This window comes from Ochotona curzoniae, unplaced genomic scaffold, assembly GCF_017591425.1.
Source record: "Ochotona curzoniae isolate NIBS_2020 unplaced genomic scaffold, NIBS_Ocur_1.0 contig_1014, whole genome shotgun sequence".
Taxonomy (NCBI): Eukaryota; Metazoa; Chordata; class Mammalia; order Lagomorpha; family Ochotonidae; genus Ochotona; species Ochotona curzoniae.
Genome location: NW_024464920.1, coordinates 22,990,049 through 22,998,028, shown reverse-complemented (window position 1 = coordinate 22,998,028; position 7,980 = coordinate 22,990,049).

The following is a 7,980-nucleotide window of genomic DNA, read 5'->3' as shown; positions in this document are numbered from 1 at the left end:
GGGCTCTGGGGTAGGAATCTCTTGTGTTGAGAATAGTTATGGTAGCTCACCATTTTTGGAGAACTTTTTGGTGTGTCAAATCTTTATGCATTTAATTTTCCCAACAGCATTACCCTGCCATCATTATTTCACAGTTAGATAAAGTGAGATATAGAGGTTAAGAGACTTGTCCAGTATTGTATATGTTAGAAATGATGGTGACTTAAATGAGATTCATTCCAAGATGATTCTGACTCCAGAACATTTGTTTCATCATTCCCTAACATAGCCTGCTAATTATTTTTTAAATTTCTTTAAAAACTCGATGAGAAACAACATATTTATCATACTTATGCTGCATAAATTATTTAAAAATGTAGTTTAATCCAAGCCAAAGAATGTCAAATTCTTTTGAAATGTAGGATGTGAAATGCAAAATAGCCAATAGGAAGTTTTAGTGGGGAAGTATGCGATATTACTAATGCTGAAAATAAAAGTTAGCAGTTGTACTGATTTGTCCTGAGTTCCTTTTGTAGAGGTAAATTTACACCCAAAAAGGTTTAAACAAAACTTATGTTACATATCCTTGATGTGGTTACCAATCCATGTTCATTCCATCCCATCCTCCGTGTCCCCCTTCTCATTGGGTGTTCGCCATTATCTACAGAGTCTATAAATGAGTTTCCTGAAGTTATTTTTGTGTTCAGTTTATGTTGTATTTGAAAACCAACTTTCTTTTTAAATATTTTATGTTTTATATTTTCTTGAGGCAAATTAATTTTAGATACTAAATGAAGTGTCTGTTCATGAAGTTGGAAAGTTGTATTCATGATGTATCCTCATGTAATCAGTATGATAAATGCATGATTATTATGACCAGTTGATGTATTCTGTAGTGACTGGTCATGGTTTCTCTAAAAAGATACCATATCAAAGGTTTCTCAAATTCTAGCAATTGTAGCTGGGGAATGAAATCCAACATTTTGTCAAGGAAGTAGTTCTGTTGGACCTTGTTCATTTCTGAAGTAGTCTGTTAAAATGTAAATATTGTATTTAAAATTCATAAGCACAAATGAGATGCATGCATTGCATAATTTTTTGACATATGCTTTGATTTTTATATGAAAATCAGGAGACTTGAAGGCTTTTATTTTCATCACCAAGCGTTTAGAACACTGTTACCCACTGACCGGTTTATCATTTGTTGTAAGGAGATAAAACTATAGATGCTAAACATAAAATGTGTATTTCACTGCCAAAAGTCTGGTTTAAAAAATGTGATTGAAAAAATTACATTATTCTGGAAGATAAATAGTTCTTGTGACATGTTGTCTTTATTACAGAAATGATGTTGAATAGCCATGTGGAAGATGTGCTTTCATGAAAGAAAATGAAAGAGAAACACTGAGCAATTGTTATTAAGAAAGTTCAGGTCAATCTGATAATATGGCCTTGTATGATTCTTCAGTAATTTTAGATGATACAGGGATGAAATTCACTTTGAAATTATTTATTTTTGAGGCAAAAGAAGGGAAGGGGGAGAGAGAGAACAAAAGAGAAAGAGTGAGCTTCTGCTAACTAGTAGTTCACAGCCAGGGCTGGATTAGGTCAAAGCTGTGAATTGGAATGCATCCAGCTTTCCAGGTGGGTGATGGTAGCCAAACCACTTGAACCATCACTGTCATCTCCCAGAATCCATATTCATAGAAAGCTGGAATCAGCTGGAATTTGTACGGAGTTGAAACACTCCAAAAGGGAACGTCAGCATCCCAAAATTTATCTCATTCACAAGGCGGAACACCAGTTCCAGACGACCTTTGAAGTGAGGTGATGAAGCAGTGAGAAATTAAGGGCACAAATCATAGTCTCACATGTCCTGAGGTTGAATCCTGGGTCAGTTCTAATGTTTGTTTTAACTAGTGTGCTCCATTCTCACATGACTACCATGATGTTAGCATGAGTTAACGAAGGGGTAATGCTCAGAATGACCGAGGTCAGAGTAGTAGTCTTCACAATTAACATTGCTCTCATTGAGAACATCCTTAATTATTCAGTACCTGAAAGTATATGCACAACTATTTTTACAAGACAAAAATGTCTTTTGAAATTATCATACAGAACTAGTGCTTGAAAAAGAGCTAGAAAAGGGCCGTGGAGCTAGTCCCATTTATTTATGATGAAAGCTGAGCCTCTAGCCCCTTGAAGATCAGAAATGATCATTATATTACATGTTTCTTCAACTACCCCAAACTACTGCATCACTAATTACCATTGGACCAAAGCAGAAAGCGGTGGGCTTTAGGTCACTGTAGGAAAGATCCCTGTCTATTTTTCTCTGGGCCCAGGAGGAGGCAAAAGATGGAGTGCTGTTAAACAAGATAGAAATAGTGAATAAATGGGAGTTTTTTTGTTTGTTTGTTTTTGGCAAGCATGTTCAGCAGGGGGTGAGGGGGGAGTAGAACATTTCAGGCATAAGCCAATTTTTCTTCTATTTTGCAAAAATCTTAGAGGTCTGCATGATTGAGGAAAAAAAAGGGAGCTATTCTTTTCACCACTTCCTCCAGCTCCATGTAGACTCTTTGTGGAAACAAAGAACTCATTAAAATTTCATGTACTATCTTTTGCATATACCATTTGTACCGTTCAGATGGAAAAGATGGGGAAAACCAGGGTAGTCCTGAAAATAACTTCTGTTAGCTCAAATCTTCTATTATTACACAGGTAAGTTAACTCAGAATCTTCTTTTACTCTTTATTTTTTATTCCTTACTTTTAATTTAATTTTTATTTTTTATTTTATTCTTTTATTTAATTTATGAATGCTTGCTTCAACTAGACTTTCTGATATGTTTGTTAATTATAATTGGTCTGTGTATTCTTTGATAACTGTGCTAGGCTCTCCCATGTTTGAAATTAAATTTTTAAGAGAAGTGACTGTGCTGCAATTATTTGCAGTTTATTTCTTATGAGTACATTCAATGTTTTTTCTTGCATTCAGTAACATATATGGGGAAAAATTATTAGCATCCTATGATGCTAATATGTTCTCGGATGAAGTACAATCCCATAATTTAAGAATTTCTAGACATTCCATAGATACCCAAGAAATGCTCATTAATTTATCGCTTACACTGGAAAATAAGAAGCTATTTTCTGATTCTGTTACTTTTTGTTTATAAACTCCAAGCACTCATTGCTCCCTAAAATTTTTCATAGTAAATGAGATTCACATATGTAGCTGTTATTATAGCATAAACCCTTTCTTGTGGTTATCTATCTTTGTTATTTTAGCAAGATTTGGGTGGATGACATTGTTTCATCATAGTTAAGCAGTTTGCTGTCCTACTATATGGTGTATGTAGTAGGGGTTAAGAACACAGGTTACTTATTGTTAAGTCACCTCCTGTATCATTTTACAGGATCTAATAAAATGAACCTGTTGCTGGGAGAGTTAAAAAGGAGCAGACAGCTAAGATGAAATCTTGATATGTGATAAATGTCATATTAGTTTAACTTCCATTAATAGCTTTTTAAACCTGAGTCTGTGAGTGTCCTTTCAAAGTGGTGAAATTTTTTGCAATGTGAAAAGCTGTCTGAAACAGTGATTGATGGATTAGGAGCAGTCTTTAGTGCTGGGTTTGTTTCTCTTAAGCTTGTATTTCTTCATCATAGCCTTGTTCCTAGAAGACATTTTTCAGGAAAGACAATTTGTGCTTGCTTTTGCAGCATATCTACTGAAATTGGAACAGAAAAGACAATCTTTATATCTTGAGGAAAAGACCAAATAGCAAAGCATTCCATGCTTTCATCAGATTGATTACAAGAGTTTCTGATATGTTAGTGTGACCCTTGATGATATTGTGTAGCCTAAAAAATCAGAACTTAAAATTAGGTTGTTTTTTTTTTTATGAAATGGAGTTTGGAATTTTGTTATAAGTTGATCTTGTTAAAACTTTATGCAAAGTGTCTTTACCAATGTATTTTATAGTCATTCTCTTGACTTTAGCAAATCAAGTGAAGCAAGCCTCCAGGTTGCCATTAAGTGTCACCTACTAAAAACCATTGGCTGAATATTTTAAAATTCGATCTGGTAAAGTGAATAAGTAAGTTTATATTCTCCATTAGATTTTCACAGATTTAAATGACTTGGCTCACACATCTTATACAGTTTTTGAAATGTATTTCTACGGGTGCATTCTGAGGATGAGAATGAGGAAGTCCTCTCTTACTTTAACTCCATGGAAATTGGCCTAACTTTACAACTCATTTACAATTCCGAGTTATCAATTAACTGTCAAGTTTGCTGCCTTAGAAATCAAATAGCCTCTAAAATCCGACTTTAAATCTTAATGGATTTCTTCTAACCACATCTGAACCATGGCCCACTGTTGTAAAGTGCTGAATTAAATCATCCAGATACTATTTCTGACTATACTTTTCACTGCCAAAATGAAACTTCTAGTGGATCAATTAGGGAACATATTGATTTTTTAAAAAGCTCTTATCTCGAGTAGAACTTTGAAACCACAAGTGTATCTCTGTCTATTTATGTACAAACTTGATCTGTAACTCAGATGCATCTCCTCCCCACAGCCATTGCCTGTGCAGTGCTGAAGCACAATTTGCCATGAGCTATGGTCTGCTTTTAAAATGGGCCACCCATGAGTATTCTTGCTCAATGCAAGCAGGAAATGTAGGTACCATATTTAGCCTGTGCATTTTATTTTCCAGTGATGCATTTCAATGTTAAAAGATGGTAAAGCTCTCTAAATCAATCTGTCTCACCTGCTTTAGTCTTTATCTATTTTGAGAAAATCAATTTGATGGGAATTTTAGATCACATGAAATCCAAATAGGGAAAAAAAAATCCTTCATTCTAATGTTTCAAAGGCATTAAAAACTCATGTTGGTATTTTTTTTTAATCTGTTAAGCTCTTTTGTTAGTTTTCAAAAGATTCAATGTAATGTTTGGATCCAAATCCAAGAATACAGTGATATTCCCTTCTTCTTTTTCTTCCTCCTACTCTATATCCTTCTCTCTCTTTGGTTTTGAGTTAGCGTATTTTAAACTCACATTACAGTAAAAGGTTTAATACTTCACCAAATAAAAATTTTAACAAGTAAAATGTAGCAAGAGTCCAGTTTGGAGGAAATAGAGACAATGGCTTTGATCAATAATTGAGTGGGAAAATAATGATTTCACCCACATACAGTAAATTTTTAAGAAATCACAGATTACTAAAACTATAGTGTCATAATGTTATTAAACATTGTTTTGGCAAAAATACAAAACAGTTTTACAAAACTATATTTGTGGCAATAGTGATACACACAGAGATTTCTTTTTCTTTCACTTTTTGTTTGCTTCAAATTTTAGTTCCCAAATGAAAGTTAATTGGGAGCAACCTTATTATATGAAAAACTTAACACCACTGGTTTTTTAAAATATTACTTCTGTTTTAAAGTAGCATTCAGTAGTTGTTTCTTTCTCCATATGGATTCTGACTTAGGGTACTTAAAAAAGTTCATAGACAACTCAAAGTAAATTGTAGACCTATTTTGATACAGATAAATTGAAATCCATGCAGTCTTTTTTTTTTCCATTACAAGTAATTTAAGCACTTTTTAAAGCTCAATTATGTGACTTTTTTAATGGTCTGCAGAAACTTAAATATGCAAATGAGTATCTTTTAAAATCATGAGATTTGTAAACTTAATGTTGTTACTATCACATTTTTTGTCATCTACGTTTTGAAATTGTGTACTAATAGCCCTTCATGAAGCCTTTAAGTGTAATGTTATTCAAATTTCTTGCCAACCTCAGTCACAGATCTTTGAATGACTTACATGTAACCAACACTTTATCCACCATCAGAAAATAAAGATAATTCTGTAAAGGCGATGCACATCCTACAGAAAATTTTGTTTTGGAGCTGTACTGGCTGCTGACTTTGGGGGCTTTCATAAATACCAAGTTTAGCCACAGCTGAAGAGGTAAAATATTAGAACTGTGCAAGTTGACTATTTGCTGGTTAGAGGAATTTTGGAAAGGTGAAATTGTACTTGGAGTCTTATGTCACTCATGATTTTGGCTTTTCTTCTTTCACATATGTCTTCATATTATTTTAAATTCTCAGATCAGATTGATCTCAGACCTATTAGTAAAACACCAGCTTTCATGTGGTGATAGGAGCAGGGATAACATTCCTTTATATTATGTCAGCTTTTTCAGGTGCAGGGAACTGTTGACTTTAGAACAATGTTGTGTGTGAAGTTAAATTATTGTTGTCTTTAAACATAGTGTTATTAAACTGTTGAACAACTAAGAAGACCAAATTTAATATCAAATTTCAATTTAAATATACAATTTTTCTGTGCCTTACTGAAAACTGGGCAATATTATAAAAATTTCATTTTCCTTATCTAGTGCATTTGAAGATTTAATGTAGATATGAATATATAAAATACCGTACTGAGATGTGTGAGAGACCTTGTGTTGATCCCAACTGCACTGAAAGGGCACAATCAGGCTGTCTAGGCCTATAAATCATCAGGGTGGTTTACAGCAAGGGCAGTGTGTGTGGATGTGATCGATGCACTCAAAAGCATCACTGGGACATTCATCACTAAGATGAGATGTGAATGCTGCCAGAGGTCATCAGAATCTTGGATTTATCTGCTTGTTCTCAATTCTGAATTGCATCAACAAGTGAGTTTGCACACCCCAGTCACATTTTTAACCTTTAGCTGCATGAGATTTCAAGCTTGTGAGCTACCCATAATGAAATTTAGGGGTAATGTTGGCTACTTTTATAATGATCCCCTTCCAGTTGGTTTTCCAACTTCTTATTTTTCATGTACATGGTGGTGGTTTTCATTACCTGTTTGAATCTCATGCAGTAAAAGCTGGGTTCTCTTTGCTGGCAAGTGTATTTGTCTGTAAGGTATTCTCATGTAAGAAAGGTCATGTATGAATAGCATGAGTGCCCTTTGCTTCAATGGTGAAGCAAGAAAAGAAAGATAAATGGTAAGTTATCATTTGAGATTCTTGATGCCAAGATCCATGGATGCATGCTATGCCTAAGCCTGGCCTATCAGGATTTTTGGAAAAGATATAGCTAACATGATACAAACTTCTCTTAATGTGAATTTACTTTACTTACCTGTTTCCCGGAAGTGAAAGTGTACATATGTTACAACCATGGACTAGCTGGAAGGTAAAGAAAACATCACACCTTTCATATTGTTTTAAACTAATAATATCCTGGAAAAAAGGTCCACATGTACAAATTTTATATTTCAATTTCAAAATCAAATGGCAGAAACCATCTGAGGCTTGAGGCAAATTAATTAGCTTGAGGGCTAGTGGGATTATCATCTTTTATCAATACTTTTGGTTTTCTGTGGTTCTTTCAAGCCTAGTCAGCTTTTTCACCTGGACCAATGTTCCTTTGTAAGTGGACATGGACCCTTTTTGGCTGGGTATATAGAATCTTTAAGGGAAAAGAAAATGGTGCCGATTCAGGAAAATATTTTAAGCCATTTCAGTGAGACCCTCTCTCAGGGAAATGCTGAGTGTAGCATGGAGTGTGTTATGATTTTGTTTTGCTGCATCAATGCAGAAAAAAATTATTTTCAGTGCCAAACAATAAATAGGAAATAAAGTACATTAAACTTAAGATTAGTTACTAGAGTGAGGATGCTTGCAGAATGTTATCATTTGATTTCTTTTCTAATTGACTATGTGCTGTAGTTATTAAATAGCTTTTAGTGGTAAATATACTGTAGAGTATCATTACCACTATTGCTACCATGACATGTCCCTCGTGTACTGTTCACTCGGAATATATATTAATATGTACTCTCAGAACTTTATGTTTAGGTTTAAAATTTGTTTTGCTTACTATCTTTTTATTTTCTGATTTTCCAGTACATTAAGTACTGGTTCAGATAAAAAAAAAAAAAAGCAAATATAGCCAGTTGAAAATTTAAAGGCCCGTAC